Source organism: Pseudopodoces humilis, chromosome 17 (genome assembly GCF_049639895.1).
Source record: "Pseudopodoces humilis isolate 2021_Gansu_Grassland_sample_001 chromosome 17, ASM4963989v1, whole genome shotgun sequence".
Taxonomy (NCBI): Eukaryota; Metazoa; Chordata; class Aves; order Passeriformes; family Paridae; genus Pseudopodoces; species Pseudopodoces humilis.
Window position 1 is genome coordinate 6702089 of NC_142216.1, and position 11558 is coordinate 6713646.

The following is an 11558-nucleotide window of genomic DNA, read 5'->3' on the forward strand; positions in this document are numbered from 1 at the left end:
TTTAAAATGGCACCAGTAGAAAAGCAACAAAGGGATTTGTTGTATTTCTGATGAATTCTGGTCTGTTTGGGAACTCTTTGCAAGAATAAACATTAAGGATCCCAGAAATGTTAACATTTTCAGTGTTTCTGGTTATATACACAGGTTTTAGGGTGTGGGAGTAACAAAATAAAACTTAGGCTGTTACTGAACTCACAAAACAAAATCAACAAGGAAAGGGACCAAAAGTGCTACATTTGATTTAGGCAGCAAAAATCTCTTTTTATGTTATCCAAAACAAAGCATACATTAAACCAATGGAGTTATTGCACCAATCTCTCATTTAGTCTTCTAGGATCATAAAAATTTCAGTTTCTCTGTGAGGACGGTTCTAGCCACACACAGCACTTGGGATTTCTGTGTTTATAAAATAAAATCCACCTCTCTTCTTTGAAATTGCTTTGGCTCCTGTGTCACCATCCAACCACTCTCTTCCTCAGCAGGCAAACAAGCACATATTTTACAGTCAGTGAAATATGTTTCTTTCAAAAAGGTTACAGAAAACATTTTCTAGACATTTATTCTTTTTTTACCTAAGTAATAGAAGAGAAGCAATGATTCATATGACTTCTCTATTTTAGTTGTTTCAAAAAAACTGTTAACAAGGCTTAATATTTTAGATAGAAATTTGATCTTTGCAGTTTTCTACTAAATGAGGCATAAAAGTATTATATGTTAGCTGTTTAAAATAATGAAAGCTATCACAAGAAGCACAGTTTAAAAGCCTGTCTGTAGAGACTTTATAAAGAAGAGAAACCTAGTGATACATTTGTACAAAATAATGAACAGTGCAGAACAGGCCAGGCAAGTGTTCCCATTTCTTCTTTATTGCTGAAAAAGGAAAGGGGAGAGCTTTTGAAACTGGAAATTCTAATTTCATTCAGATTTAGAAAGTGAAATGGAAACATAACCATTCAAAGCTCAGAAGAAGAAATACCTCCAGCTTTACTGCCAGTTGATAACAGAGCAGCATAGGATATCTGCAAGTATCCAAAACCCACTAAAACTTCCCATGGATAATGCACCCATTTAAAAAACTGTGTCAAGATGAAAAACATAGGAGCTGAACAACTTCCCATCTAAAGAACAATTTCATCACCATCTAAAAGACCAGGAAAGGTTCCCCAAGGCCCTGTATCGCCCTAAGAGTGTATTAGAGAGGATTGACTACAGTGCTGTTGGCTGATAAAAGCAAAGTCTTGGTGTAGTCTGACTCTTCATAAGATCCAGAATATATTTTCTTTAAGTAAACATTTTGGTCCTACTAATTTCTTTCCTTGGGAACATCAGGAATAACATATCATTATTCCAAATTAAACTGGAGCTCTCCTCAGTGAGCCAGAAAAATGGTCTGGCATTGAGAAAGAGATTCTGAGTTTTCTCCCACTCTTTGTAAGTTGTGTTCTCCATTTACCTGCACAAAACCCTGTAGGTCCCTGTGCATGATCTGTCTGTGGCACACTCACAACATCTTCCTGAAATGAATCAGGATAAATCCCTCCTTCCTTTTGTGAGCATCTTGATGCATTTGATCCATGTTGGATGTTTTCACTGTTCCAAATGCAGTGTGTTTGCTCAGATCCCTTTACAACTAGTGAAATACAGAAATATGTTTCACTGAATTGGAAATTCATTCATTAATAAGGAGCTGCCCCTTATGAAAGCATCATCAGGTGGAATTAGAAGGTATCAGAAAGTGGAATTAGAGTGTGCTTTGTGCTGAGGCTGTTCACTGTGACAAGCCTGACTTGATCTATGTGGTTTGTGAAGGAAAAGCTACCCAAAGCTCCAACACTTGAGGGTGCAGCTCTGATCTGAGACTTTCCCAGCAGCAGCAGTAGTGAAGCCTCCTCAACAACAGTATATATGTATGTCATGGGAGACAGGTAAATGCTGCTTCTCATTCCCCATCTGAATGATTAAAAAACTGAGGTATAAAGAGATTAAAAAGAACACCTGAAGATGGATATCTCCCAAACCGAGTGGAGTTACTCACTGTTCAGCATCCCTGAAAATTCAGAACAGTCACGCATGATTTTTGGGGTGCCCTAAAATATTTTCTATGCAAGACCTGTGAACTGGATTAAGATAAATGTTCCTGTCGCTGTGAAACTGCATCTTTCAGCACAGCTGCCCCGCAGCTGTCACTAAAACAGCAGGACTGCAGGGTGACCCCACACCATAACTTAATATTATTGTCAGGAATGTAGAGCCAGCAAGGAAAGGGAATCTTCAAGTCCAGGTCTTGGCCTATATTCTCTGGCTGACACTATCTGATGTCTCTGCCCTACAGTGCAGACAGGAGGCCCACACATATCTGTACATTACCTGGCACATGTAGAGATTTGGTCACTGTGTAGCTGCAGCAGCAAGGACCTTGGGGAGAACAGGATCAGGTTCCTCAGGAAGGCTAAGCCTGACCATCTCCCAGCAGTGCTCACCCCTCCCTGATTAAAGCTTCCTCAAAAGGCTGACAGAAGTTATGGACACAGTTTTCACTGCAGTAGAAAAGGGCAGCACAGTGCTAGGGGTGAAAGCTACAGCCAACAGCTTCTCTCCTGCCACAGCACAGCTGGTTGTCACAATAATGGTAAAGCTTGACTGGGTAGGAAACAGAAGAGTCTTCTCAAAGCTGATCTCAGAATACAAAATGAGCAGGATCCCAGGACCTGGGATCCGTGATAAATTCCACTGATTTCTGATCCCAGAGCAGTGAGACTGTTTTTTCAATCTTGCCTCCTACAAGGTAATTAAATACATATTTTTTTAGAGATAGCCACCAGAACAAGCCACTCCTTGCACTTACATCTCCTGGAGATGAAATGAGCAACAGGAGAGATGTGAATCACTGGAAAACACTGCTACACTGGAAAGAGCTCGTGGACCACTAGTGCTTGTCTGGGATATACACAACACATCTGAATCTCTCCAGAGGCTTCCTCATTCTCCTGCTTTGCTGTGTCTGTGAAAACATTGAGGCTCAGGTGTGCTGTCCAGTGTCATGTCTGAGGTATGCCTGGGATGCTGACAGTGTTGGACCAGGGCTGTACCATGAGAGCACAGCTAGAAGAGAAATGGTCCAGCTTCTCCTTCAGTGGGAGCTGCTGGCTTACACCACACTACTGCTCTGGGGCAAGTAGTGGAATGCCATGCCAGCAAGAAGGCATTTTTCTTGAAAACAATAGCCAGCTCCATCTGTCAAGTATAAAAGGTGCAGCCCTGGTCTCAGATATTAATCTGGTTTCAAACAGAGCAAACTGATTGGAGGATCAAGTACCTTGACACAGTGACATTCAGAACAACTGCTTCCCCTGGTGTTTCGAGCAGGATAATGCCATTACTGAGCACAATGCTGCTAATCTCAGCTCCACTCTTTCCGCTGAAGGGAAGAACATCAAAGCTTTAACATCTGCACCTCCTACCTGGTATCTGTCTACTGTCTCTCTCCTCTGCCCTCCCTGTTCCCTAGTCCATTTTGTACTGAAATTCTTGCCTTATCACATTCAGCAGTTGTCTGATCATTTCAGGAATTAAAAGAGCTTGGAGCTGTATCTTGGCTTGCACGATAGCATTTAAATGTCTGCATGTCTCTGGCAAGCAGAACTTGGTGCCAGGGTCTTTTTTCGTATAATAGCTTGGAGTGACTTGGCATATTCATCACTCTGGAGAGTCCCTGAACAGACCCTCAGTAGCACAGTTTGCATAGAGAGACACAGGCAAGCTGCCTCCAGCCTTCAGAGATCCACTGTCTTAGAGAGGTTTTGTGGACTGTGAAGTAGGATGACAGCCAGGAATGAAGTCCCATACCCATGCTTCCTTCCAACAAGCCCTGACTTGTTTATACAGTCCCCTCTGATAATATACTGTTGGAAAGTCCCAGCCAAAATAATTTCCTTGTCACACTGTAGGGCTGCACCTGTTTGTTAATGCCCCAAGGCATCTATCTCATATTTATTAGCACAATGACCTGTGAATAGAAGGAATGAGCCCTATATAACATTGTGGTAACCATGAAACTCAAGAAGTCCTAGATGTTATAAAAGGGCTATAGACATCCAAGAGAGTTTATTAACCAGCAAATTAAGCTACCCCAATGCTTACAATGCAACAGAGATAAGGATTTTATAATCAAATAGTCTGATAAGAGTGCACACTCTTGTGACTCTGGATGGAAAACATCAAATCTGCACTGTGTTACAGTCACTGTAATAGCAATGCTATATTAAATTCTGTTTAGGAACCTCATTTGTAACTTGCTTTCATAGATCACCAGTTATCTGAATGCAGAACTGAAGAATTTTTGCCACAGGACTTGTTTTTAAGTGGGCACAGGGAAAGGTGTGCATGCAAGGAAGTTTATTAATTTATTTCTCCTAAGATAGTGCAGAGTACCAGAAATATCAGAATGCATGAGAATGTGACCAGACCTGATGAGAACACTGTAACAAAGGGGAAATATGTGCTGAGAATCAGAAAGCAGCTGCTCATTCATTCATGGAATGGTCCCATAAGGATCGAAGGGGCATCCATGACTTGAAACAGAACTTGAAGAGACAAAACAGAAATGATTGCACTGGAGGGCAACAAGAGTTTCTGCCCCAACTCTTCCATTTGACAGGATACCCATGTAGCTGCTCCCATGAGCATTAGTGCTTGCTAATGAGAAGTCTCAACAAGAGGAAAAAACTCTGCTGAAAAATTTCAGGCACTGTCACCCCTAAAAACCCTCCCACACCTGGGTTCACAAATCACTACTTTTTTGAGAGTCTGGAACAAATATTTACCCCTGAGAATTCAAAATTTGCTTTTCTCTGGGTATTTAGCAGCACTTTCCAAGTAAGATCTGCCTCCTAGATCCCCAGCTGATGGCAACAAAATCGTTGGAAGATGTGTTCAACGACAATGCTTTTTACTGCAACAGCATAGATGACAGGATTTACAAGCCTCTGGGTGCTTCACTTGTCCTGTCTCATAGAAGAGGAAAGCGAGGCTCAGCAGTCTGAGATCAGCACATCAGGGATTTAACCAAGCTGGAAGAGAGAAGTAGCTGAAAATAGTTATGCTTTCTATTGACAAGGAAATACAATGTAAGTGCTGTTCTTCAAGGGAAGGTGGAAGAAGTAGCAATTAAAGGTTGTCTGAGCAGGAACCACGCAGGACAGTGAGAAGGAAGTGACTGCTGCGCTCACAACAGGGATGGGGAGTGCAGAAAGGTGAAGGCAGTGCGAGAAATAGTCCTGAGGTTGACTCAGAGACAATTTGTGAGGCACCAAGTTCCCGAGGAAAGGCTGGTTTGAACATGATCACTGTGGCCTCCTGTCACTTGTGTCCCTCTGTCCTAGAGAACCATGGCCATGCTGTGAACATACCCAGAGCTGCGCACATGAGGCAACACCCACAAGGAGAAAAGTGAAAAACTCCACATGGCTAGTGCACCTTGTAGGGAAACTTTTGCCTTATAATTGTTTTCACCTGTAAGGGCTTGAACACTGCTGCAAATGCTGCTGCTTTTACCAGAGTAGAAACAGCCGTAGATGAGTCAGAACGTGGAAATAGCTCAGCTGACAGTGAAACAAAGACCCTGGTCTCCTGCCATAGTGTAGAGTCAGTCACTGTGTTTGGAAAAGAGTAGTTCCCTGTTGTGCATTCCAGTATACAGAACAATTGCTCAGAGAACCTAACATTTCTGCAGAGCCTTGTTACCTCCTCAGCCCTTTTGTTCCCTGCAAAACTTCCTTCCAAAGACACTTTCCTCCAAACCAGTGCATTCCTTTTCCTTTTTCAAAGTAATTGCAGGGCTTTTTTCCCCTCTCCGCTTAAATTCTTTAATCAGTTCGTTTTTCTTCTGCTTTTCTACCCAGTACACACTGGGAATGACAAACTTGAATATTACTTGGCACTCTGGACAGGACTTGATGATGGATTTCTTGAACTACTTGGCACATCTCCACTGCCAGATGCAGGACAAGAAGTATGTGTGGCTGGAAAGGATCCCAAATCTCCTCTTAGAGTCTGGTGGTTTCTCACACAGCACTTCCATACAGGTGCTGCACACCTTGACCTGGCTGGCCTGGAAAGCAAGGGCCTTCTCCATATCAAGCTCAAATGTTGCCATGCAATCATCTTGTGAGCCTCCCTCTCTTCCTGGCTGAAAGGCTGAAGCACTTGCAGCCCACATATCTCACCCATCACTCTCCCAAGTGCCACATTCCTTCCACCGTGTATGGACACAGCTGCTCCCTGTCACCACAGGAGCCCACAGATCTTCCAGTCCACTGCAAATTGCTTCCAAGTAGTAATGGGGCTTCACTTCCAGATTGTTATTTTGGTCACTGCAGCACAGAGCAACTCGGAGGGCACTGGACTTCTGCTTCACTCCAGCTGCACATTTTTCTGTCCCTGAGCATCCTCTTACTCTGCTTGCTCCATGTGGTGGTGGGACCACACTCATGGGCTGTTGGGGACTGCCAGGGGCAGCACAGTGGCTGTGGTGCACCCCGGGGCTCTGAGCCTCATCAGATCACCTGTACCAGTCACTGTAGGCACACTGTCCCTTCTGGCAGTACTTGAAGATGGTGGAGAATTTGCTTATAGGCAAATTATGTGAGAACAGACACTTGTTTGTCCCCCAACACACTCTGCAGGTAGCACCTGCACATCACTGCTCTGTGCTCACCGTGGCAGTGTGCTGCCTGGCCCCTGGCCCCTGACTTCTGGCTGCTCAACACAGAGAGTCCAGAGGACAGCTGCAAGAACAACCAGAGGTACGGCAAATAAGCCCTGCAAGGAGGTACAGACAAAAACTATTTGATTTAGTCTGGGGGAAGAGATGCATGCTAATACCCTTCAAATAGGCAAAAGTGCAGTACAGAAGGTAATAAACTATTATCTGGGAGACAAGAAGTGATAGGTTGCAGTAAGGTAGATTTATTGGTTACAATTAGGAAGGGCTCACATCAGACTGTGTGGGGAGCAGATAAAACCACCATCACAGGAGCCTTGGAAGATGTTAGACACCCTGTGATCAGGAGTGGATTAGCCAAAGAAGTTCCATCTCCCTCACGTTTATTTCCTATGATCTTTTCCTATACTATGCACATGATGAAAATATTCCAGAACCTCTCTCCACTCTCTGGGAGACCTGTGAGCTGTGCTTTAATAGCTGTGTCTCAGAGACAGGCTCTTGCCAGGCTGTTCTAGCTGCTTGGGTTGCCGTGAGGTTAGCTCATGTCCTTTTAATGATGTTATTAGAAAAACCAGGATTCCAAATGAACTACTGGGTATTAACAACCCAACTGCTACTGATTTTACGTGAAGCCAACTGGAATTTCACGGAACAGACTGCAGTGCCAGGCAGACTTTGCAAAAACATCTTTGCCACTGTAGCAGTAAGTGGCAATAAGACATCTTTGCCACTGTAGCAGTAAGTGGCAATAAGACATCTTTGCCACTGTAGCAATCTCGAGTTGCTGCACTCCTTGAAGCAACAGACCGTTTCAATCAGTTCTTGCCATGGTAATTTTGTTATCTTACTTTTATGTAATTGGTTACTGCAGGGTTGTCTTGGAGACTTAAGATCTGCTCTTTGAAACCACTGGATTCTTACATGCAACCTAGGAAAGAGAAATTAGATTTCACACAGTAAAGTTGTCAGTAACAAAACTGGACCAAAAATGCTGAACCAATGCATTATCTGGTGTCCAGCCACACAGCCATCTGCTGAGCTCAACCTTGGAGATTGGCTCCCAGCAACTGAAGCCCTAAATTATTATTTTAATAATCATGTCTGAATTCTTGTCTGAAGTCAACTGCCACTGCAGAGGGCAAGTCAAACTACCCTGGCCTCACTGCCTGGGTTTGCTATCCCTGTGTGTACACTCACCAAGCCCCTAGGTTTGACTGCCCCTTCCCCAGTTCTTACATGCAGATCTCTTGCTGATTCCTCTTTTGAAGGTTTTTGTTTCTGATGCTCAGATCTTGGCTGACAGGAGTGCAGCCATGCTGTGTGCTGATTGCAGCTGGCAGGTGGATTAGAGCCCATTCAGATGGCTGTGAAATGCCTCTGCGAGACAGAAATGGCAGAACAATGGATTAGTTCACCATGAAGAGCCCAGAAACTGATGCAGACAGTCACGTTGAGAAGACAAGCTGAGGAGCATGAAGACATAAAGCAATTTTTACTTCCACAAACCCCACGAGATCTTTCCAGCTCAAAGTTTTAGAGATCTGCTGCCAGCTCCCTTCCTCCTCACCTAAGCTGGTTGATTTCTCTGAGGTACAGGATGTTCTCAGTTTTTTCCAAAATATGTGGGAGCTACAGTTGCCAAGTAACAATACCTCATCACTCTTTTCCTGAAATGCATAATTCCTCATTTCTCAGTTTCATGGAATGGACAGATGAAGCTGTGATCTATGACACTTGTTCAATATCAGGATCATTTAGACTCCAGTCTTGCCCCTGGATACATCTATTGCATACAGAGTTTAGGGTGAGGAAGGGATCTGACTGCCCTTTTGTCTCATCTTCAAAAACAAAACTGGGGATGCATTTCAGGATTCTCTGAACTGACTCAGTGACCAGTGTAATGAGATTTCATTAAGAATACAGCAACACTGCAGCCAAGGAGAGGCAGCCTGACATTTTTTTCAAGAGGTGTCTTTCCTCCTCACCTACTGAAAAGTTGATCCAAAGCAAGGTCAAAACAAAGCTGATAGATCCCACTCCTCCACAGTAATTAGGAGCAAAATTCAGCTCATTGTAGTATTTGTGGAACTAAAGGAGGTCCACAGAAGGACAAACAAGATGATGAGGAATGAAGAAATTGTCTTAGGAGATGTGAATTGAACTAGGAGAGAAGAATGCTGAAAAATGAGGCCAGCACCAAGATCTGTAAAATGAAGAAGACCCTAGGTAAGCTCTGGTTCAGCTGCTGTTCAGGAAGTCCTGGAACCAACAGGCATTTGCTGAATCTAACAGAGGGTTGGTTTTAACAGATAAAAGGAAGTGCTTTTTTGCACTGTGCAAGTGAGCTTCTGGAACTGGCTGCCCTGGGAAGCAGACAGAATTGTCAGAGTCAGGCAGCAATTAGACAAAATCACAACAAAAAGTCTAGACATGGTCACTAAATGCCCTAGGCAGGGATGTCCAGTTTAACATAGCGGATACAACAATTGTGGCTGCTGTTAGAGGAATGAGGGGGATGGACCACTAAAGTGGCCAAGAAAGTGTGCTTTCCCTAAATAGCATCTTTTATTGCCTCAATCTACAACAGAGTACTGAACATGAAGGATCCAAGTTTTCTGTTATTTCTTTGTTGTCTCTAATTTGATAGATGCTGTGTTCTTCCTGCACCATGGCAAAGTTCATTCCCCTTTGATTCTGCCCCTAGTAGAGCCAACAATCTACCCCAGGTTACATAAAGAATAATATAACCTCTAGATTTCATCCAAGGGTTCATATTCTTCTGAATATCTTGAAATCTTGTTCTGCCCCCTAATTTCCTTCTTCCTTCCACACACCAGCAAGAAGCACCATGTGGCTGAGCTGCTTGTGAATCTTGAAGATGTGCAGTGTCTGAAAGTTTGTGACACATTAGCAGAGCAACACAGTGACAACTCCATGCCTGTGCACTTCAATAAGCTAGTTATAAACAAGAGGGTTTCTCCTCTAATGTTCTCAGTCCTTGCTACCACACTGGAGAAGGCTGGACTAATAAAGATTTCCTCCTGTGAGCTCCATGAGGCATCTGCACTATTCCTTGTCAACTCATTACAGTGAACAGAACATAGACCAGAAAAAGCATTCTTTGCTAGCTATAAATCATGAGTGACATTAAGGTATTGCTATTAGCAGCAGAAAAATGCTTTCCTCCCCCACTCTCATCCAGCCTGGTGTACATACAACACCTTGGCAAAGGGTGATGGGATGGAAAATTAAATAGAGGTTGTGTTGTCTGGAGATAAATTGGTACCTCCCTCGGCGTGAGTGACTTTGTCTTTTTCTGATTTGTCTTTTAACTTAAAAACCACTGAGAATAGAGATAAGGATGAGCTTTAAAACCCTAGCCTTTGTCCCCTCCCAGGCTCTCCTGAACAAGTCCTGTCTCTGAAATGAGCTCAAAATGAAGATAAATGTTCTGGCAGTAATATGCAATATTATTTTGGCACTCGAAGAATCTCAAGATAGATAAGGGAAAACTGAAAGGAAGACAAAGCTCTGTTTTTTTCAAAAGTAAGGGACCAAATTCTGCCTACCCATATGAAGCCAGAATCCTTTATTTTTTTCCAGATTATTGCAGTAATTCCTGATTTTCACCAGAGTAGCTGATTATGTGGCCCTATTTAAAACCCAGCACATTCAGAGACCCTGGTGGAATCACACAATAACAGAACTGAAAGACAAAGGCATGTGAAGACAGTGCCAACTCCCCAGCTCCTGCCCAAAGGCTAATTTGGTTTTGGACCATGTTAACTGTAACAATGATAAGATTAACACCTGATATCAAGGAAAAGGCTGAACTGTCTGAGACCTCCTTCATCAGAACAGAATTTGCTCCAGCCCCTCTGGCTTATTAGCATATGTTAGAGGAATGGCTCCTTTCTTGGACTAGTATGTATTTCCCTATAGAGCCTTTGTGCAAAGCTCAGAGCAGTGTTTCTGCTGATATATTTGTGGGTACGTTGAATAAAACATGTACCATTTAACATTGTTTGCATGGGCTTCCATGGAGAATGGGAGAGGGCACCAACTACTGCAGGGCAGACAGCCATGAGAGGCTGAATCTGGCCTTTCTAGGAGCAGGAAGAAGCACAGGCAAATGCAGGAGCATGTCATGTTTTTGATTCTGAGAGAGCCCTGACCAAAGGACCCAGCTCACCTTGCATTGATTGAAGTGCCAGCTGTATATATTGCCTTAAGACAAGGAAAAGTAAAGAGCCCAAACCTTTGCTCTCTGTACGTGCATTACTGCGTTACAAATGTGTATGCTTTGAAAATTAAATGGGAAGGGATTTGCAGAACAAGCTGAGTGTTTTAGAGGCAAAATTTCTAGTGCTCAGAAAGGCTCCTGTGTCCAAAGCACAGCCTGTGCTCTGCAAATTTCAATATGCTTTGTCAAGGCTGGAAGTTTGATAAGAGATTCTGGTTCTCAAGAGCTCTTAGAGCATCCTGTTCTAGGGAACAACAGTTATTGATGCTGCTGGTTTTAACTAAGAAGTTGTCACAGCTGTTCTTGGATTTGACTGGCATGTGAGGAATAGTTACATGGAATAGCTAGAGGCATTGCCACCTGTTGTGTCTATTCAAAGTTAGTAATTTTCTAGGCAATTAAGAACTGTTCAGTGGTACATTTTATAATACAATATTTGTATGATGTGACCAGAAGGAGCATCCTAGCATAAGAAATAGGACATTTCTAAAGGAATTCAGAATCTCCCTCCTAAAAGCTCTGAAATATTCTCAGGTCAGTTCAGAGAAGCAGCATATTGAGAAGGATGTCAGCAAGAATCAGGAAGAGCTC

General features: G+C 43.1%; 1 pseudogene; it reads right to left on the reverse strand.

Moving 5' to 3' along the window:
- Window positions 1-5738: 5738 nt before the first annotated feature.
- On the reverse strand, window positions 5739-6490 carry LOC102112553 (E3 ubiquitin-protein ligase makorin-2 pseudogene; annotated as a pseudogene).
- Between the last annotated feature and the right edge of the window lie 5068 nt (window positions 6491-11558).